Here is a 23,411-nt window from a genome sequence, read left to right on the forward strand (position 1 = left end):
ATTTCGGGGATGTGATAATTGATATTAATATGTATGAATATATGTCAGAATATGTTAACCTATAGAGTAAGGGTACCTGGAGATTTATCTGGGTGAGGAAATAAGATTTGGGGATGATAGATTGGGCCTTAATTAAGGCAGTGCCAGGACCCTGTAAGAGAGCAAACAACCATACAGGAGGGTCGCTCTTTCCTATCTTCTATCAAGCTATCAGCTTAGTTTTTCAATATAGCTTAACTACTCAACACTCCAGCCTAATCCCTACCAACTGTGGAAGCTTGGACCATTGAATTCAGCAGGCATGCCAGAGATGAGGCTGGTCCTCTGTCTCCTACTATCAGGGAAGGGTGTGAGCATGCTAGTTTAAGTAGCCTTTTAGAATAGAAATGTTACCACAAGGGATCCTAGAATTGTATTACTTCTTTGTGACTCTGTGTTTTATATTGTTTATTATTCTTTCATTCATTTTAATAAAGATCTTAACAATTTTGTATTGTCCTCAGTATAAGTGTCCTTGCCACACAAACCGAGGCTCCTCTCATGATGCTGAACTCTCTGTGGTCTCTAATCCTGTAGCCTGAATTGGGACAAGAACCTAAATATCATCTGGTCATATCATTGGCAAGTAGTAATAAATTAGCCCATAAATTCAGGTCAATAGTAGTTTAGTCACTTGGCCAGTGGGTAGTTTCCAGTCAAACTTGAATAGTCCTTCCCTTCTGGAGTCAACAAAAGAAAGACACCATAGGACTTTCTGCAGTTCAGAGCAAAGAAAGTGAAAAGAAACAGAAGAGGAATTTTCTCCAGCTACTTCCCCCCAAAAGAAACAAACCAAACTGTTTAAGCCATATTATTCCACTGAGCACCTCCTGCCCCTGTCTCAGCCATTCACAGGGTCCTGCCCTTTGGCAACCTTGAACCTTTTTCTCCAGGACACTCAGGAGGAGCTTCTTTCTCTCCAAGCCCTTTTATAGTGTCCTAACCAACTCCCTCTACGCCACCTCCTGGCCTACATTAACACTTTCCGTGCTCTTCAGCTACATGGGTTTTTGCATCCCAACACATGCATATAAAAAAGTATGGGAAGCAGAAGTGCAAGGATAGAAGGAAAGATAAAGGTTCTGATAAGACAGAATAAGTATCCAGTCTTTTTAGTACCTGTCTAAACTGAACCTCTAGGCCTTTCACCTGTCATTTCCTCTAGAGATAAATTCAGTTGTCTTTACATATAATGGACCGTTGGAAAAGCCAGACAAATGCTGATTTCCCAAACATACCTGACTTCCTGTGTGACTTGCCTATCACTGAAGCCTTACACCAAAAGTTATTCATAATGTTTCCACTCCCCTCCCCTGGCACAGGATATCCCAGAGCCACTCCACACCATCTGCATACTTCCTACTTGGTGGCTTCCTAATATGACCCCCCTCACCTGCCCACTAAGAGAGCACCCCTAGTTCAGAACTTGTGTTCAGCTAGAAAATGTCTGAATGTGAAGTTTAAAGCCAGTTGGCATCCCCTAGTGGAACATCCAGGGCTAAGTCATGGCTGGAAGCCACAGCCTACAATTGGGGACTGAGTAGAAGCATACCACCCCAAAGGGAGCTCCAGGCACCATTGTGCAGTGTGAAAAGCAAGTCTGCTGTGCCACATTTTGACAGGTTGCAGAAAGCACTTCCCACCCAGCAACCAGCCTTCTCTGTAAGAAGTAGCTCAGGGATATGGATCATCCACTCCCATCCATGGATGTCATTATTCTTGTCAACTGTCTGCACCCAGATAAGCTCAAGAACTCAGCCGTACCTTGTCCCTGCATAGGGGCCCACAGGAGTGCAGAGAGGCACCTTTTGTCATCATCCTTTTTGACACACTGTGAGATGGTGCATAAATGAAAGGTGCCCCCTAGCCAAACAGGGAGGAGGGGGTGTGGCTCCAGCTCACTCAGCTCAGCAGGGCTGACAGGCCACCCTTGGTGTCCAGAAATCTGGAAACCCTCTCTATTCTCAGATCTGCTGTGAGGTACAGGGGCTGGTAAGGGTACCCAGGCCCACCTACACCACTGGGTTCCAGCTCAGGAACCTCAAGCTAGACAAGGAGAGTGAGGGTTTGCTGACTGACAGTGCCTTGAGCTTCTTTCTGCCTTCCCTTGGGACTCTGTGGGCTCTTCAAGCTGTTGGCCTGTTTGCCCCTTACTGGGGTGTTGTCCCTGGGTGCTAACAGGAGTTCCTGTCTGCTCACTCTTTTGTTAGCCACCCTCTTATCCTTCCAGTGCTATTAGCCTGCCAATCAGCAGTGACTGGAGGGCCTGTAGTAACTCTATGGTTGCTGGACTAGCATTGGGTACATACAGCCCATGACTCACACTCGGACATGGCTGGGCACAAACTTACTCCACAGTTGAGTCAGCAGTTGTTATACTCTATTGCCATGGAGCACAAAGTCATCCCTTTAAACAAGGGCACTGAGAAGCTAAGAGGTGCAGGAAGTTAGCAGGCAGTGAATAGAAATAAAAGACGTTCTATAGATGTAAGTGATCTCTGTTCCTAACATCCAGAGCCCAGCACATGCAGTGTTACACGGGTCCCTGAACTGACCATGTGCCAGCTGGGATGTAGGCATCTGGCACTTCTGCCATATTACTCATGCTTGGTGACATATGTAGACCTGCAAGGAGACCTTTTGTTCAATTGGTGAGCCACCAGTTGGTGGCTGGTGGGTAACTTGCCATTCCTAGAGTCTGAGATTCAGAAATAATTGGGGGGAAGTGAGGGCACAGGTAGAGAGAGAAGAAGGGAATCAGAAGTACCTAAGTCCCATGAAAAGCCAATGGGATTTAGGCTCCTAAGTCTATTAGGCACTTTTGAAATTTTATTACAGCATCTCATCTCTAGGAAGCTATTGTCACTTTGTATAGACAGGTTCTTGCAGAACTTGGATTAGCTAATAATTAGCAAGAGTACCCAAGAGTATTATCTCCCTTTCCCAGGACTATAGCAGTAGAATCAATGGCTGCGCACACAAGAACTCTGAATGCAGCACATGGTCTGCCCAAAATAGGCAGGTTTCTTAATATAAAATAAGTAAGAGGAACTCAAACCTCGTAGTCAAAGTTAATGGAAATAACTATAATATATTCAACACTTCCAGTTGCTGCTCTGCATTCATAACAAATACATCACAGAAGGAGAAGCCTACCTGTAAAATAAGCTGCTCTGACAGTCCCTAGCGAGTCACAATCCCCTCTGAAAATATTAATTAACCTCAGTAGTGATCTGCATTGCTTATATGGAGGCAGTGTCCATATTCAGTGAATGCAGTAATACAAGAATAAACGGAAATGAGGCTAGTAACAGAGCATGCAACAGCAGTGGGCATTGATCCAATCCATCTTGGAGCCTGATCCAGAGCCCATTGGAATCATTCCAATGAGTAGCTCCCCTGAAGTCAATGGGATTATGTCAGAGTGAGATGAGAAACAAGCCCTTAATTTTCAAGGTGGCAGTAGCTCACCCTCCCCTTGGCACACCCATAACTCTGTGCATATGTGCTGTTCAATCCTGTTTGCATGTGCCAGGGATAGGTTTCATATAAATAAAATCCTTTTGGAGAGGTGATTTATGCATATAACAATTCTGTCACCTGTACACACAGGCTAGAGTCTACTAGAGCATCCAGGAGTTAGAACACAGAAAGCATGGCAAGCAACAGAAGTGGAAACCACCATGTGAAATTCAGACCCTAAATGTTTCCAGTGGTGCAAATTGTCCCTCCTCTTTTGAAAAAGAGCTTTCAGATCCGATTGAAAAATCTCTGTGAAATGTATTAAAATATGGCAAAAGTGCTAAAATTCAGCGCTTACTGCAACTGCACCAAGCTTATAGGTAGCTGTTTCCAACACTGCAGGCTGGTATCGAAAAGTCAGGCACTCCTTTGATAATGCTTGCATGGGGCTCATGGGGAAAAAAACCTAATGAGTCATCCCGGCCTGATTTCCATAGCACGGTCCAAAATTTCTAGACCCACTGCAAGCACCAGAAATGATCCCATTGGGCTTAACATGCAGCACCTCTGTGTCATTTTGATCGCTCATTGTGTTTGAGCTCATCAGGTTCAGGTGAGGAAAGAAAGCCAAGGAGTTGAGGCATATTATGTATGCAACATGGCTAAACAATAACACAATATTACAATACGTTCAAACTGCTGCGGTCAGATCTTCCGTTGATGTAAATCAGCGTAGGCCCATTGATCTCCAATGAGATGATCTCTGACACAGCTGGAACCAAGCCATCTGTGGTCCTATAAAGATTTGGATCAGGTGGCCTAGTCATCTGCCCCAGGAAGCTGTGAGAGAAGTGAGGGCGAGCTGGTGTCACGCAGATTGGAAGAAGAAACTTTAGAAGAGCTGGAATGGTTATATACTCCTTTACTTGAGGGTGTACAAAAATACATTTAAAAGCCTCACAGACCTTTCCCAAACTGCTTGTGTAATCTAGGCCTAAACACAGACTCCCCATGCCTCTGTTTCCTCAGCTGTGAAATGGGGATAATAATATGTGCTTTTTGTGAGAGAAGCTGGAGGATGGGTTATGACTGGAATGGTCTGTAAAGTTGTTACACTCTTGTCATGATTGCATAGTTTTAATTTACAAGCAATCAGGCTATGCACTGAAAGTTTCTCTTTCTCTTCAGTCTCGTTCATGCTTCGTCGCAGATTCTATGCCAGTTTTCACAGTTCCTCTTTCTTATGGTCCTAAGTTGATCCATTCATTACTTTGATGTTTTTTAAATCAAAATATCCCTTTCTGCAGTGCTGTTCCATCTGTTGCTATTGAAGGTTATTAACACAATAGATCAGTGTTTATTGCTGTAATAAAGGAAAAAAAGAAATAATCTGAAACAATTGATATTGGAGACACTCGTTCCAATACCCACTGTAATATTTTAATATGAACTCACTTTATCCATTATTTATGAACACTACATCTGCCAATTTGTTCTCCTCAGAATGAACTTACTACAGCTACTATCAGTCATCCCAAGATAAATAATCCAAGGTTTGACTGGAGAGTATTAACAACAAAACATAAGCTTCCCAGAGCTATATCTCAGTTAAGAAGGACTTCCACAATTTATACCTCACTTGTGATCTTTCATGAGGAACAGCTGGCAATTTGTTATATCCCTAGACTGAAAAATAGAATTTATCTATAGGAATTCTAGGCACAGACCCACATAACTCTCTGAGTTCTTCACATGTACTCAGTCTAATACTTTCTAAACTCACTGAAATGTTCATCCTCTGCATATCAGTCAGTTCTCAGCTGCTATTTTTAAACTAAGCATTTGTCAGGGCCTAGGTACTACTGTGATAGGCATTTTAGGAATTCTTATGGCAATAATATTTAACCTAAAAGTCAACCAGTGTTCTGCTCCATTTTTTTGAATGGTGAGATACAATAACAAAAGCAAAGGTATCTCCACATAATAGCATATTTATTATTATTATCTGTATTACAATAGTGCCTAGAGGCCTCAGCTGTGACTGGGCTTCACTGTACTAATCCTTATACAAACACATTGGACTTGTCTTCACTGTATTGTCAGCTTGAGTTATAACTTGCGTTTTGTTGCCCATCTGATTCCCATCCACACACAAAAATCTCTATTTCCCGTGGTGCTTTAAACTCAAACTAGATGGCTCACAGTGGGAAGCTGAAGTGTTGCTAAATGAGGAGGTAGTAATCAATACAGATGCAGCAGCTTAGATGATAGCAACTCATCAATCACACTATGTGGCTCCAGCGTTTCAGTGTGGTCACACTCATTCCAGTTAGTAGAGTAACTCAAATGCATTAACTTGAGCTAACTGTTGCAGTGCAAACAAACCCACAGTAAGAGACAGCTCCTGCTCTGAAGAGCTTTGTTCCACTATATTGATGACATCACAGCAGAATTTTCTAAAGCCTTCATGAACCATTGCTAACTAAATTAATTTGCCTTGCTGTGATGCCTGCAGCAAAGACAATGCTTTTCAGTGGAGAATTCAGTCCCCTTTGCCACAGCCAAGGAATTCTTTTAAGCAATCTTCATCTCAGTGATACAAACATTGGTGGTTAAAGTTCCACGGATTGCTGCCAGCATGTCTCCAGGAGCAAAGCCCATAGTGGTGAGAAGTCTATCAGGGTAGAGGCTGGGCTGGTACAAAATGAGCATGGGGTGTTGTGGAGGACCATTGCGTGTGCTCCTCTTGCGAGAACTTCCTGGGGTACAGCAGGCCAGGCTGCAACATGCTTCATACAGCACTAGGAAGAATGAATTTGTTTTTGTGTGTTAGTCTGAAAACAGGTTAGTTTCAAAGCAGTTGAAGAGATGCTGATATGGAATTCTCAGAGGCAAGGTACTTACGCATATGGCTAACTTTATGCAGGGTGGAGCCACACTCCTGGGGCAGGTCCATACTATGGGGCTAAGTCAACCTAAGTTACGCAACACCCGCTAAGTGAATAATGCAGCTGGAGTCGACATACCTTAGATCGACTTACTGCAGTGTCTACAGTGTGCTGGGTCGACGGGACAAACTCTCCCGTTGACTTCCTTCTGAGAGATTTATAGGATGGTTCAAAAACCTCTAGAAAGGAGGTCATTCACTACTAAATTCTATGAGTTTTTAGAAAAATTTCTTTGGGCCTCTACTGGCTGATCCCTAGTCAATTCTTTAGGACATTTCCATCAGGCTTTTATTATTATTACAAGCGTTTATAAAACTTCCATCCCAGTGAGAGTTGGTACTTTATGCACAACAGGCCCGGCATTTCAAATGATTCTGCCTCCTCTGTAATGCACTAAAAACAATATCTGATCCTTGTGTTTAGCATCAGCCACTCATTTATGCACCCACAGCATGAATTGTTGTTCATTTGCCTTTTAAAACAATGTTCCATCTCCCTCAATATACTTTGGCTTCTTAAATTTCTCTGCAGTTTTTTCCCCATTAAGAAGTGCAGATGAAGATGGCAGCACAGCATTAGCCTATTGCTATCAAATTCATATGTTGAGAGCAGAGGTTTGCTTAAACAGATGCAAAACGAAAAAAGGAATCCAGCATCCGTCATTATTATTTAAAATGCTGTTTATTTTCCTGCACAATATAACACTTTTCCTTCCCCCGTGCCTTTATCTTGTTTCCTTTATTCTGTAGCCAATGCATAATTTCACATCTGCACAATTTCCAGACAACCAGAATTTTTCTTATCAGTTTAAACAATTAAGGCAGACTACTGAAAAGGAACGGAGAATCATAGAATGGTAAGGGACCTTGAGAGGTCATCTAATTCAGTTCCCTGCACTCAGGGCAGGGCTAAGTATTATCTAAACCATCTCTAACAGGTGTTTGTCCAACCTGCTCTTAAAAATCCCCAATGATGGAGATTCCACCACCTCCCCAGGCAATTCATTCCAGTGCTTAACCACTCTGACAGCTAGGAAGTATTTCCTAATGTCCAACCTAAACCACCAGTAAAGGAAAATCTAGTAGGCCTAAATTTCTAGGCCTAAAACTTTGGTCAAGCTAACTGTGTATATGAAGCACAAGAAGAGAGTGTGGAAAATTCCATTAAGGGTCGATTGCAAACAGCACAGCTTAAGAAATGTAACCGTAACTGCTAGAAGTTAGAAAAACCATTAACCGCAAAGGAAAACACCTGTCAATAACAGGAAAAGCTTGTTTTTCCTAATCTCCAAATAAGGCAAAGCTGTTGAAGCTTGCACTAAATGCCAAATAAGGAAAATGCTGCTGAAGGAAGTGGGTTTGACAAATTGTGGTTTTCAGCAATATAAGTTCCTGTATTTCTGTTTATGGCAGAGCAGCTCCAGCTGACTCTCCCTGTATGTGCATGCTTGAATAAAGCTGGCTTTCAGGCTTGTTCTGAATCAAACACAATGCGTGGTGATTTTTCCATGACGCTCCCTTGCTGCAATTTAAGTCCATTGCTTCTTGTCCTATCTTCACAAGGAGACGGGAGAAAAATTGTTCTTCTTAACCTTTAACAGTTTTCAAGTACATAAAAGGTTGTTATCATGTTCCCTCTCAGCCTTCTCTTCTCCAGACTAAACAAACCCAATTTTTTCAATCTTTCCTCATAGGTCTTGTTTTCTAGACCTTTAATCATTTTTGTTGCTCTTCTCTGGAATACCTACCAGTGCACACTCTGAACTGAGTGGTCCTGGGTTGTTTATGCCTGCAAAGTTCTCTCCTTCACAACTCGCTGAAAAGTTTTTGTACCTCTAATAATAATGTTGGCAGATCAAGAAAGCAAAATCAAGTGAGCAAAAACCCACACGAGACAGAAAGAAGGGCCCAAAGGATTTCATGTGTTGGGGCAACATCAACCAAGAGTGTCTTGGAGTAGTTCCCTGGAAGTTGGAACAAGATTCTTTCTTGGAGCCCTGCTAGTGGCAGTTGTGCTCTGCTTCTATCTCACATCCCTATTCAAATGTGTACATATTGTTAATCAACAGCACTAGATTATAGCACTCAGTGTCTTTGTCCAGTTAAATAACTCTGCTGCTGAAGTGCAGGCCTTCCTGAAGACTCAGAAGGAATAATATTTAGGGAAGGAGGTTAAGGCAGGATTCCTTCATTCACTTCCCAGCTGTGCCACAGACTTCTCCTGTAATCCTGGGAAAGTCACTTAGGACCTGATCCAAAGCCCACTGAAGTCAGTGGGAGTCCTATGGGGAAATATGGTAGTTAGACAGCTAGATGGGAAAAAAAGACATTTAGGAACTACACCAGGAACATGAGCATGATGGTCCGGTCACTAAACAAGCAACAACCTTTCACATAGCCTGTTATTATGCAGCTACTAGGAGTCTGGCGCATCCCACTACAATGGCTCCTGAATTGCTGGCAGGGTTACAGAATGGCCAGCATGATCCTAGATGCTTCAGGAAGCATAAGGCCAGTACTAAGTACTTGGCATTTGTGAAACAAATGATTAATTATACTGGTGTGTCGCATTTCATAGCCTGGCCCTTACCTTTCTCCTTGTAAAATTGACCCAAGATATTTCAAAAGTGTGACCCACCTTGGAATGTGTCAGCTCCTGGAATGCTCGACTGAGCCTCCCTATGGGCAACCCTGGCTCCAGAGCCTGTGAACACCATTTCTCAGCCGGGAGCAGAGACAAAAGAGACTGGAAACTCCTGCAAAAAACAATCGGGAGACTTCAGGATGGGATGATTTATATGGACGGTTTGCTGGACCAGTGAGGAGCCAGAACTGCTTAGTCCCTACAGCCTGGCTTAGTCACCAGGGACAAGGTTTTGTTTCACTTTTGGAGCTTCTGATTTAGCACCGAGAGGGAAGCAGAGCAGGTCAGGGAATAGCTGCTTAGCTCCCAGGCCCCATAAAGAGAGACTTGGAGCTGCTGGTGGGATTCAGTGCACAGTTGGACAGTTCTACTCCTGCACTAGTGCCAGCAACTTAAAGTCAACCACGACCTCCCAGGGCACCAGTCCAGGCAGTCAAGAGAGGACCTTGCCCCATATACTGCTGAAAACACTGTATGGAGTCCCCTTTTGTTTCCTTTAAGCCAGCCAACATTTGCTGCTCCCATCTCCGGACACACCCTAGGCATTCCATGTGCTGGGAAGGTGCCAGGGAGGAAGCTGGGGGTTGTGGCATAGCTGGAACTATTGGGAGGTGGGGCATTTGTTATAGTGTAGACGTTTTAGTGTTTTCGCTAACCGTAACCCTTTCCTTCCCTAGAGCCTCTTTTTCTCTGTCCCGAATAAAGTCTTCTTTGTTGTAGTGTTGTTTTGGGGTGTGCCATTTCATTTGATGGGGTTTGTATTAATGTATTTTGTTGTTTGTGTGCTGGGTTGTACACCTTGCTAAGAGGGATAGCATCTGTCATTTCCCCAAAGGACAGCACATCTTATGTTGTAGGTACAGGGGGTGGGTGGAGGGTTATCTTGGGTGGAGACACCAGGCATTGCAACAAAGAACTCAGGATCCAACCCCCTGAGAGGAAATAGGAGAAGCCGCTCCAAGGAACAGCTGTCAGACAGGAGATTAGAGCCACACATGCTAATTAGCAGTTTGCATCCATGAACATCCTAGAGCCAGAATTTCAGACATCTGCTAAATACCACAGCCATGATACCTCTGCTGTGTGCTCCAGCCAAGGGAATTTTCAGTGCTGTTATAGGCTACAGGGTGTGAATTGGAGAAGTGAGACAAGGAAGAGTTAAGTGGAAGAAGCCCTTAAAATAACTTTCATCGTGCAGGATATTTGTTTAGTCTATGCCCGCATAAGGCTTTGTTGATATGTATTCCTGCACAAGATTGGATTTCTCACCCTATACCTGAGTGCATTTGATGCAGTGAAGTTTCTACAACACTCCAAAGGCCCAGGAACTCAGTTAACTGAGTGTCCTCACCAGATCTACAGTTAGATACAAGGACATAATATAGTAGGAATTAATTTAATATTTGAGCAACTTAGAATTGTAAAGAGCAACTGCTGGGATATTTTGCTACAAGACCAACAGGCAGCACTGAGCATCTTCCAACAGGCTATGACCATGAGAGTAGAAGGAAGCATCTGTGTAAATCAGATTCCGTAAACGTGACTTTGTAATGGGAAGGGGAAAACAAACAAATGAAGATTGCAAAGGCACATCCCTAATGAGCCATAAGAAGCTACAATAAGAGCTTGAATTTTTCCTAAATTCAATAGGTGGCTCAAAGGCTTCTGTGAGATGCGAATGGAAACTCTATGCTGCTGATAAATTGCAGCTGCTGTATTGCTGAAATATGATCACAATATACAGCAGAGGGGAAAACTCCAACTGTATAGAGGTCACATTATTACAAAATAACTCATGTGAGGAGCAGGCTAGCCTGATATTGTGGAAACAGTTATGTTTATTGACTGACCCCATACTGCTGTGAAGCGTGCACTGCAGTAGCCGTGTTTTGACAACTCAGTAACCTAACACTGCTGATATTATTGTGGTCATTGTCTCATTTAAAATGTTTGAAAACAAAGAGGCATCCAGGGAAGGGTATTGATTCTGTTAATACAGTGATGTGTAGTACATGCCTTTACAGTTTCATTATTTATTAGACTAAAAGCCCTAAGGAACATTCCATCATTCACATTTCAGATTGTGATGAGGGGGATTATAAGAATCATTTGGGGAATAGGACCTGCCAGGATTAATACCAGACTGACTTGTGAATTCTTCCTCATAGTCAAACTGTAGATTAGGCTGGATGTTCCAAAGAGCCAACACTAACGTGCAGCTGAGAGAGCATGGAAGAACATTACTGTTCGTCAGCTTTGTGATTTTTGGACACAATAACAGCAGAGTTAGGGTAAATTGCATTTATGCAAGTAGCTATCCAAACAAGTTTCTTGCCAACAGCTATTGTGTATGAATCAGAAATTAGGATGGTCATAGTCTACAAAGGGAGCCATAGGACATTACATATGGATATATCTATCATGTAATTTATGTACATCTGAATTAGCTATAAAAGGTTATCACTAAATGTATTGTGTTTGTGAAGTCCATACCAACCAACAATTGGATATGAGCTATATATTAAGGAATTTATCAGGAACACATGTTGGCCCTGTAGGCATGACATTCCTGGCACTTCAGTGGACACTTCAAAAGGGATATTGACAAACTAGAAATGATTCAGACTAGATCTACAAGAATGGCTTGAGAGCTGAAAAAACATGCCTTGTAGTGAAAGACTAAAGAAGCTGCATCTGTTTAGTTTGTCCAAGAGAAGGTTAGAGGCAACTCAGTCATGGTATCTATGTGGGGAAGAGATTTCTGAAAATAGACATCTCTTTAATCTAGCAGGAAAAGGCGTAATGAGATCCAATTGTTGGAAGCTGAAGCTAGACAAATTCAGACTATAAATAAGGTACATAGTTTTAACAATGGGGTAATTAACCTTTGAAACAGTTTATCTAGGATATGGTGGATTCTCCATCAAGACAGGATATCTTTCTAAAAAATGTGCTATAGCTCAAACAAGAAGTTATGGGCTTGATGCAAAAATTACTAGATGAGGTTCTTTGGCCCACATTATGCAGGAGGTCAGACTAGATGATCCTGGAGTTAGAAGAAGATGTAATAGAATAGCTGTGGGGAGACATGGGACCACAGAGCAATTAATAATTAATTGGCAACATTTTAGCTTACCTGAAAAATAGGGGGCATTATATTTAGTGTAACTCAACTTGATTGCTAATGTGTACCTTGCCTGGATTTTACAAAAGTCATCTTGTAGATATGTTAGAATGCTACTGGAGAGTGTAGTTTCAGTGCTATCTTATTAAAAACACTTCACTGTCTGTATGGTTAGTATCTTTTATCTATGGAGGTTATTGTGGAAAATATATGTCCTCTGTATGAGGCCTTCCATGGGTTTCATCTGCAATGAAGTGGCTCAGTTAAGACTTCACCATTGAACCAATAAATCATATACTGTCCCAGGTGTCTCTGAAAATTATGGCTTGGGCATGACCTGGTTGGCTAAGGAAAAAATTTAACAATGAGGAGTCCAATGGTACCTTAAAGTCTAACAGATTTATTTGTGCATAAACTTTCACGCGTAAAAAACCCCATCTGAAGAAGTGGAGGTTTTTACCCACGAAAGCTTATGCCCAAATAAATCTGTTGGTCTTTAAGGTGCCACTGGACTCCTGGCTGTTTTTGTGGATACAGACTAACACAGCTACTCCTCTGATACTTGAAAAAGTTTAAAATTCCATACACGTGTTTATCTTCAGTCTTCCCCTCTTGGATAAAAAGTACTTAGATACTACAGTGATAGATGATCTTGAAGTTCCTTAGATAGACAGGACAAAAACTATTCAAGCCCTCCTTTTGTTTACAAAAATTACTATCACCCAGTCACAGAATAGAAACAGTATCATGTGACTAAGGTGACTCATAACTCAGTTCATTCCTGTCACATAATACTCACTACAAACTGTTTGGGAGCAATCCATAGGTTCAAAGATATAGCATAAAAACATGTAAATAATAAACAAATTCAAGAGAACTGTGATCTGCTTGTCTTCATTTCCTGCTTCATTTCTCAGGACTGATTTCTAAGAAGGAAGCTTTGAACAAGGGACTGATGACCCCAAACCAGACTGGGTAATCAGAAAGATTTAACAAGCTAGCAGATTTACATCACTGCTATGCTCCTGACCTGCATCTCTGAAAATCAATTGTAATGTATATGATTCCTTAACCATTTAATACTTTCTTTTCTTTTTATATTATTAAACCTTTAATTTTTAGCTACTGAAGAACTGGCTCTAAGCATGGTATTTGGGTAAGATTTAAGTCGTATATTGACCTGCTGAGGTGGCTGATCCTTTGGGATTGGAAGAACTTTATGAGTGACGAATCTGGTTTTCAGTAACCTCTCATCACAAAGTCTAGTTGTCTGGATGGTGAATCAGGGACTGGAATGCCTAAGGAGACTGTGTTTTTGGCTTCTTGTTAATCAGTGTGGTGATACAGAAGTCCACTTTAGTTACTGGTTTGGTAAACTCTAATGACAGAATAACCACCAGTTTGGGATGTGTCTGCCCTGTTTCTCAGCAGTCTGTGCTGAGTTGGCATTCTCAGCTGTGACCCACATAGGCACCTTGCATCTCCAGATAAAGACCATTTAATGTGCTCTGAGATTCATGTTTGTATTTTCAACACAACCAACCTTCCAGGCTTCATTATTCTTTCTGATAGAAGGATAAAATTTGTAACAAGGACCTACCTGGAGTGCGTCAGTTAGAAAGCCAAGATACCACCAAAATTTTTATCTTGCACACCTGGTGAGCTTGTATAAATAGACCCTAATATGGGGCATACATTTGTCCTAAAGGAAGTCACATCATAGAATCATAGACATTAGAGAAAGAAACGCCCTAAGTCATTTTGTCCATCCCTTTACACCACTCTTAAAAATGATAGTGACAGACACTAAAGTTTTTGAGTTTGACTTCCACCTCAGATGTGGTAATTGCTACCTCTATATCCTTGCTGTCATTGGACACCCTTCCACTACCCCTAAACTCTTCATTAGCCTCATTAAAAACTGAGGCAAAATATTTGTTTAGGTGTTGGATCATGCCTAGATAATCTTTTTTTTTTTCATGGATTCATAGATATTAAGGTCAGAAGGGACCATTATGATCATCTAGTCTGACCTCCTGCACAACACAGGCCACAGAATCTCACCCACCACTCCTGCAATCAATCTCTCACCTATGTCTGAGCTATAGAAGTCCTCAAACCATGGTTTAAAGACTCAAGGAGCACAGAATCCTCCAGCAAGTGACCCGTGCTCCATGCTACAGAGGAAGACGAAAAACCCCCAGGGTCTCTTCCAATCTGCCCTGGAGGAAAATTCCTTCCCGACCCCAAATATGGCAATCAGCTGAACCCTGAGCATATGGGCAAGATTCACCAGCCAGATACCCAGGAAAGAATTCTCTGTAGTAACTCACATCCCACCCCATCTAACATCCCATCAAAGGCCATTGGGCCTATTTACCAGGAATATTTAAAGATCAATTGATTGCCAAAATCATGTTATCCCATCATACCATCTCCTCCATAAACTTATCGAGTTTAATCTTGAAGCCAGAAAGGTCTTTTGCCCCCGCTGCTTCCCTTGGAAGGCTATTCCAAAACTTCACTCCTCTGATGGTTAGAAACCTTTGTCTAATTTCAAGTCTAAACTTCCCGATGACCAGTTTATATCCATTTGTTCTTGTGTCCACATTGGTACTGAGCTTAAATAATTCCTCTCCCTCTCTGGTATTTATCTCTCTGATATATTTATAGAGAGCAATCATATCTCCCCTCAACCTTCTTTTGGTTAGGCTAAACAAGCCAAGTTCCTTGAGTCTCCTTTCATAAGACAGGTTTTCCATTCCTCGGATCATCCTAGTAGCCCTTCTCTGTACCTGTTCCAATTTGAATTCATCCTCCTTAAACATGGGAGACCAGAACTGCACAGTATTCCAGATGAGGTCTCACCAGTGCCTTGTATAACGGTACTAACACCTCCTTATCTCTACTGGAAATACCTTGCCTGATGCATCTCAAGACCGCATTAGCTTTTTTCATGGCCATATCACATTGGCGGGTCATAGTCATCCTGTGGTCAACCAATATTCTAAGGTCCTTCTCCTCCTCCATTACTTCTAATTGATGCATCCCCAGCTTATAACTAAAATTCTTGCCCTAAAGGCATGACCTTACACTTCTCACTATTAAATTTCATCCTATTACTATTACTCCAGTTTACAAGGTCATCCAGATCTTCCTGTATGATATCCCGGTCTCACTCTAAATTGGCAATACCTCTCAGCTTTGTATCATCCGCAAACTTTATTAGCACATTCCCACTTTTTGTGCCGAGGTCAGTAATAAAAAGGTTAAATAAGATTGGTCCCAAAACTGATCTCTGAGGAACTCCATTGGTAACCTCCCTCCAGCCTGACAATTCAACTTTCAGTATGACCCACTGTAGTCTCCCTGTTAACCAATTCCTTATCCACCTTTCAATTTTCATATCGATCCCCATCTTTTCCAATTTAACTAATAATTCCCCATGTGGCAGGGTATCAAACACCTTACTGAAATCTAGGTAAATTAGATCCACTGCGTTTTCTTTGTCTAAAAAATCTATTACTTTCTCAAAGAAGATCTGGTTGGTTTGGCACGATTTACCTATTGTAAAACCATGTTGTATTTTGTCCCATTTACTATTGACCTCAAAGTTCTTAACTACTTTCTCCATCAAAATTTTTTCCAAGACCTTGCATACTACAGATGTCAAACTAACAGGCCTGTAGTTACCCGGATCACTTTTTTCCCTTTTCTTAAAAATAAGAACTATGTTAGCAATTCTCCAATCGTACGGTACAACCCCTGAGTTTACAGATTCATTAAAAATACTTGCTAATGGGCTTGCAATTTCATGTGCCAATTCCTTTAATATTTTTGGATGAAGATTATCTGGGCCCCCCGATTTAGTCCCATTAAGCTGTTTGAGTTTCTCTTCTACCTCAGATATGGTAATATCTACCTCCATATCCTCATTCCCATTTGTATGCTACCATTATCCCAAAGATCCTCATTAGCCTTATTAAACACTGAGGCAAAGTATTTGTTTAGATATTGGGCCATGCCTAGATTATCCTTAACCTCCACTCCATCCTCAGTGTTTAGCAGTCCCACTTCTTCTTTCTTAGTTTTCTTCTTATTTATATGGCTATAGAACCTTTTACTATTGGTTTTAATTCCCTTTGCAAGGTCCAACTCTACTCCCCCAAATTCCTCATTTAAAGCTCTCTACTCCCCAAAATTCCTAGTTTAAAGCTCTCTTAATCAATTGTGCCAGCCTCCATCCTAGAAATCTATTTCCTTCCCTACTCAGATGAAGTCCATCCCGAGAGAACTGTCCTCTGTCCATGAATGCCTCCCAGTGACCATACATCCCGAAGCCCTCCTTATAGCACCACTGCCTAAGCCATCTGTTGATAGTCATAATCTTGTCACACCTTTGTTGCCCTTCTCTAGGAACAGGCAGAATCCCACTAAAGATCACCTGAGCCTCGATTTCCTTAAGCATCTTCCTCAGCCTAGCATAGTCTCCTTTGATATGTTCCAGCGAGAATCTACTGGTATCATTTGTTCCCACATGAAGGATAATTAAGGGATTCTTTCCCGCTCCCTTTAGGATCCTTTTCAACCTCAGGTCTCCATCCCGTATCAGGAAGCACCTGGAAGATAGAACCCCCTTCTATTCTCTGGATCAGCTCTGGTTACAGGCCTGTCTAGTCTTCTCAGTAAAGAGTCCCCGATCACATAGACCTGCCTTTTCCTGGTGACTGTGCTATTCTCCAATCTATCCCCTGTTCCCTCTGGGTGCAAGTTCTTTCTATTCCTATTCGCCCTTGTAATCCTCTTCAACCATCCTGTATCTTCCTGGGACTCATATTTGGTGTAGTCTCCATTGACTCTTCCCCTTTTCCTATAGGACTAGCCGCTCTTCTCTTCTTCCTTGCCCTTCCATCTTCATTGACCACCTGCTGAACCCCTTCTTCATTTTCCAACTCTGCAAACCTATTCTTGAGCTCTCCTTCACTAGCCCGTCTTTTCCTCTGCCTGGTTCTTTTAGTCACATGCTTCCACTGACCACTTTCCTCACCCAGCAGTCTCCCCTCAGAATTCCTCAGTCGTGCTTCCCTCTGCAAGTCTGAGCTTTTCCCTTCAGCTACCTCATGTCTTTACTCCATAATCTGCTTAAAGCCCCTTCTTAACTCAACCAGACTTTCCACTTGCATCTCCAATTCTCAAATCTTTTCCTCCGTCAGCTCTATCAGACAGCATTTCATGCAGACAAAACTATTACCAGATACCCCCTCCAGGATCATGTACATACCTCAGCTTTCACATCCAGTCATCTTCATTGTGTCTTCCACTACGTGAGTCACTCCCACTGCTGCCTCCGTATCTGTCATAGCCTTCCCACTTAAGTCCTGTTAATCTGGGAAACACAAACCACACCAAAAGACCAGCCCCAACAGCAAACACAAACCCCAAACAAGCTCCACAATACAAACCCCCCCTTCAAACTCCCACTGCAACTCCCCTGTTTACAGCTCTGTTTGCTGGCTCCTGACTGGCTGGCTGCCTTTAATTTCCACCCCATCCTCAGTGGTTAGTGAGCCCACTTCTTCTTTCCTTGGTTTCTTCTTATTTGTATGGCTATAGAACCTTTTACTATTGTTTCTAATTCCCATTGCAAGATCCAAATCTGCTTGGCTTTTGGCGGTTCTCACTTTAACCCTACTCTTTCTGACCTACAAGACGTAACTTTCCTTGGTGATCCCTCCCATGTTCCATTTCTTGTAGGCTTTCTTCTTCCTACTCAACATCCTCTGATCAATGCCCAGAAAGCATCCCTGAGGAAGCTTGGACAGTCTAGTCATGAGAGCATGCTCTGCCTTCCATCAGGCCTCTCCCCAGCAGCTGGCAGACTAGAGGCCTGTCCTTCTCCCACAACTGCCTCCTACAGAGCTGGTATTTTCCCCTTTTGAACTCTTCCTCTAGTCCTGACATGCCTCTGAGGTGTGCTGGGGCATTGTCACGTAGCAACTCCTTAACCCCGTCCTTTCTGATGAATGGGTTGCACACACCATCACAAATACATACAAGAAACAACTTTCACCAGACAAATGTTGGCCCATTTCCTGCACTGGCTAAGCCAGTCGGAGTCTTTCTGACTCATCCAATAAAGCTGCCACTTATTGACAACCAGTTGTACTAGTAGTATGAATTTCAACTGCAGTAATATATAGAATACACATCGACATAGCAATCCCAGAGAATCCAGCTTTCTTGTCTCTGGGTCATTGGTTGAAATACAGTTGTGTTTGGTCCTAGTAGTACTCTCCTTTTTATGAACTATTCTTCTATGCATTTTTAGAAAAATACTGTTGGCCAGATTCTGATCTCAGGAATCTCTCCTAGCATTGCAGTGTTATTCATCCTCAGATGACTACATGACACACATACTAAGCAGCCAGCTGTAGAGCACTCTCACTACAGTCAGTGCATCGGGATGTCATTTTAAAGATACCTAAATTACATTCTATTTCCAAATTGGTTCTGCAGTGGGATCATCAAACTGTCATTCTGAATGGTAATGAGGATCAGGAAATGTAGCCAGGAGGCATGAAGTCCAAGGATAGCTAGTATCACCTGGATTAGAAAGTGTAACATTACCACAATGTGTGTCCGACCACAGAGCCCTGTCCTGAATACATGACAGCCCAGGTACAGTCGCACTCATTTACACAATATGTCTCAGGCCATGGCGGCAGCACATGGCATAATGATGCTGAAATTTTACCCGTGATCATTTCCAAAATGCCAACCACTCTGTTGCCTTTCAGCAGGTTCTAATCTACATGAGTGTATTTACAGAATATATATCCTTTTGTTGTGGAAATTCACTTAGCAAGCAGCCAGCATTAGCAGACATACACTCTAGAACAGTGGCTTCTAAACTGTGATCCATTGATTGCAAATGTTCCATAGACAACTGGCCACAAAGATATGGCAGGGCAAAAAGTTTTGGCTCCCCTCATTGAATCCAGCTGCCAAATCGCCTTAAGAGATGGCTAACAATTCACTGGATCCTCTACTAATATTATTTTCCCATGTGAGCAATTGTAGCGGTTGCCATAAAGGCATGCCAGTGGGAAGAGGGGTCATTGCAAATCGGAGGGGTGATGCATTGCAAGACTTTGTATGTTAAAATGAGGTTACTGGGCTCAATATAGGAGTGCCTGGATGAAATTCTGTCTTAATAATGAAAAAGTCTGAGCCCTCCTTCCCTAGACAATCCTACAGCATAGGATATGTTTACACTGAAGCTGGAAAGTATAATTTTAAGATCAAGTAGACCTATCCATGCTAGCTCTATTCGAAACAGAAGTGTATCTGCAGTAGTGTGAGGGGCTAGCCACCCCAAGTACATAACTAGGAATTTGGTTGAGTACATATTTGAGGGTGATTAGCCCCTCCTGCTACTTGCACCACTTCTATTTTTAGCATGATAGATGTCAACATGAGCCGGAAATTACATTGTATAGCTCCAGTATGAACATACTGTGACAAAGTTCCTGCTCTACCTTGGTGGGTCTTGTGCCTATTAGCAGATTTGCTCGCCTTGGAGCTTCACGGCAGCCCTCAGTTTGGCCGTTTTTGTGAACCCACAGTCCAGCTCAACTCCTCCTGTGTCTCCTGTGACCAGGAGTAGGGAGGTTTGGGGGGAAGCCGGGTCCGCCCTCTACTCTGGGTTCCAGCCCAGGCCCTGTGGAATGCAGCTGTCTAGAGTGGCTCCTGGAACAGCTGTGCAACAGCTACAACTCCCTGGGCTACTTCCCCATGGTCTCCTCTCAACACCTTCTTTATCCTCACAATAGGACCTTCCTCCTGGTGTCTGATAATGCTTATACTCCTCAGTCCTTCAACAGTATGCATTCTCACTTTCAGCTCCTAGCGCCTCTTGCTCCCAGCTCCTTACATGCGCACCACAAACTGAAGTGAGCTCCTTTTTAAACCCAGGTGCCCTGATTAGCCTGCCTTAATTGATTCTAGCAGCTTCTTGATTGGCTGCAGATGTGCTAATCAGCCTGTCTGTCTTAATTGTCTCCAGAAGATTCCTGATTGTTCTGGAACCTTCCCTGTTACCTTACCCAGGGAAAAGGGACCTATTTAACCTGGGGATAATATAGCTGTCTTCTATTACTCTCCTGTAGCCATCTGGCCTGACCCTGTCACAATACCTTTAGACCTGTTAAGTCTATGACCCATGTGCTAAACTAATCCACCCACCAGCAAGAATATTCTACTCACAACTTTGGAGTGTCCTCAACTATTCTCTTCCAATAGAAATGTTTTTAAAAGTGTTTGTTAGTAATTCATATCTTGTATAACTGATGAATAATAAATAAATAAAACTGCCATCCTCTTTTTACTGACAGGTTTCAGAGTAGCAGCCATGTTAGTCTGTATCCGCATAAAGATGGTCACATAAACACCACCCTATACTGGAAACCTACTGCCCGCTATACTTACCTACATGCCTCCAGTTTTCATCCAGACCACACCATTGTCTACAGCCAAGCTCTACGATACAACCACATTTGCTCCAATCCCTCAGACGGAGACAAACACCTACAAGATCTCTATCGAAAGTTCTTACAACTACAATACCCACCTGCTGAAGTGAAGAATCAGATTGACAGAGCCAGAAGAGTACCCAGAAGTTACCTACTACACGACAGGCCCAACAAAGAAAATAACAGAACACCACTAGCCATCACCTTCAGCCCCCAACTAAAACCTTTCTAGCGCATCATCAAGGATCTACAACCTATCCTGAAGGACGACCCATCACTCTCACAGATCTTGGGAGACAAGCCAGTCCTTGCTTACAGACAGCCCCCCCACTTGAAGCAAATAATCACCAGCAACCGCACACCACACAACAAAAGCACTAACCCAGGAACCTATCCTTGCAACAAAGCCCCGTTGCCAACTGTGTCCACATATCTATTCAGGGGACACCATCATAGGGCCTAATCACATCAGCCACACTATCAGAGGCTCGTTCACCTGCACATCTAACAATGTGATATATGCCATCATGTGCCAGCAATGCCCCTCTGACATGTACATTGTCCAAACTGGACAATCTCTACATAAAAGAATAAATGGACACAAATCAGACGTCAAGAATGATAACTTTCAAAAACCAGTGGGAACACTTCAATCTCTTTGGTCACTTGATTACAAACCTAAAAGTTGAAATTCTTCAACAAAAAAACTTCAAAAACAGACTCCAATGAGAGACTGCTGAATTTGAATTAATTTGCAAACTGGACCCCATTAAATTAGGCTTGAATAAAGACTGGGAGTGAATGTGTCATTACACAAAGTAAAACTATTTCCCCCACTACTGTTCCTCATACATTCTTGTCAACTGCTGGAAATGGCCCACCTTGATTATCACTACAAAAGGTTTTTTTTCTCTCCTGCTGGTAATAGCTCACCTTACCTGATCACTCGCGTTACAGTGTGTATGGTAACACCCATTATTTCATGTTCTCTGTGTATATAAAATCTCCCCACTGTATTTTCCACTGCATGCATCCAATGAAGTGAGCTGTAACTCACGAAAGCTTATGCTCAAATAAATTTGTTAGTCTTTAAGGTGCCACAAGTACTCCTTTTCTTTTTACTGACATACTCTTGTCTCAATAAACCATTACATCACAATTACAAACTTGCAGCACATTCCAGTGCAGTACCCGTGCTCTGACATTGCCAAAGTTTACTTTAATCAAACCCTTTTTTCACTTGGGACATTAAGAAATCTACTATGATTCATAGACTCCAAAGCTAGATGGGACCATTGTGATCATCAAGTCTGACCTCCTGTATAGCATAGACCATAGAACATCCGCAAAATAATTTCTAGAGCAGAGCTTTTAGAAAAACATCCAAGCTTGATTTAAAAATTATCATTAATGGAGAATCCACCATAATACTAGGTAAATTATTCCAATGGTTAACTACTCTTTCCTCTAAAACTTATGCCTGACTTCCAATCTGAATTTGTCTAGCTTCAACTTCCAGCTATTAGATCATGTTTTACCTTTATCTGCTAGATTGAAGAGCCCGTTATCAAATTCTTGTTCTCCATTTAGGTACTTACAATTATGATTAAGTCACCCCTTAACCTTCTCTTTGTTAAGCTAAATAGATTGAGCTCCTTGAATCTATAACTATAAGGCAGAAGTTCTCAATTTGGGAGCAGGCCCCCCTGGGTCAGCACAGAATGTATTCTGGGGAAACGGGAGATGTTTAAGGGGGAAAAAAACATACAGTGCATGTTTTACCCACAGCAATGAATAACTAGCAAAGCTGATTGCTCCAGACATATCAGATCCTCAGATGGCACCGTGCATTTGATTCTACATGGTGCTGTGCATTTTGATGGCTTTCTGTGGAGCTTGCATAACATTAAACAAAGTCATTGCCATCTGTACGTTAATCCATTTGCTACGACGCAGTGTGCACATTTAACTGTAAGCATGGGCCACAATCACAGTTTTGTTTCTGCTCTTATTTACATTATTTGTTTCCAAGAAACTGGTAGTCAGAAGAAAATTGAATGCTCATGGATCAATGTCATAAAAGACAAAGCACAAGATGGGGTATTACTTAATGTCTGCTACAGACCACCAAATCACACTAGGGGACAGGACAATTGTTGCTTCATTCATACAACAGAAAAAATCCCAACTCAACAGAGAAGCTGAAAGTGATTCAAGTAAAGCACTGCCGCTGCATATAGCCATATATGTACTTGTGTGGCAAGGGTGTAAATTACCACAGATGCAAAGAAGGGGGGCCACAATCAAATAAGTTTGAGAACCTCAGCTGTAAGGAATGTGTTCTAGTCTGTCAGTCATTAATACTTAGTCCTGCCTCAGTGCAGGGGACTGCACTAGAAAAACCTATCAAGGGCCCTTCCAGTCCTACATTTATGTCACGCAGATTGAAACCCCATATGACCACACAGTTTTTTCATTCAGATTATAGATAAGTGTGTAATGAGCCAGTCGTCCTGTCCCCTAGTGTGATTTGGTGGTCTGTAGCAGACATGAACTAATACCCCTTCTTGTGCTTTGTCTGTTATGACATTGATCCATAAGCATTTAATTTTCTTCTGATTACCAGTGTCTTGGAAACAAATAATGCCATTTCTGACTCCCTCC

The 23,411-nt window shown here is 42.2% G+C and overlaps 1 long non-coding RNA gene across 1 annotated transcript; it reads right to left on the reverse strand.

The window, feature by feature from the left end:
• Positions 1–412: 412 nt before the first annotated feature.
• On the reverse strand, positions 413–22,910 carry LOC122457889. Its single transcript, XR_006277595.1, has 3 exons — positions 22,899–22,910; positions 15,135–15,139; positions 413–562 (listed from the first exon to the last, which is right to left on the reverse strand). It is a non-coding gene; the product is annotated as an uncharacterized LOC122457889 (long non-coding RNA).
• Positions 22,911–23,411: the final 501 nt, after the last annotated feature.

This window comes from Dermochelys coriacea, chromosome 1 (assembly GCF_009764565.3).
Source record: "Dermochelys coriacea isolate rDerCor1 chromosome 1, rDerCor1.pri.v4, whole genome shotgun sequence".
Classification (NCBI taxonomy): domain Eukaryota; kingdom Metazoa; phylum Chordata; order Testudines; family Dermochelyidae; genus Dermochelys; species Dermochelys coriacea.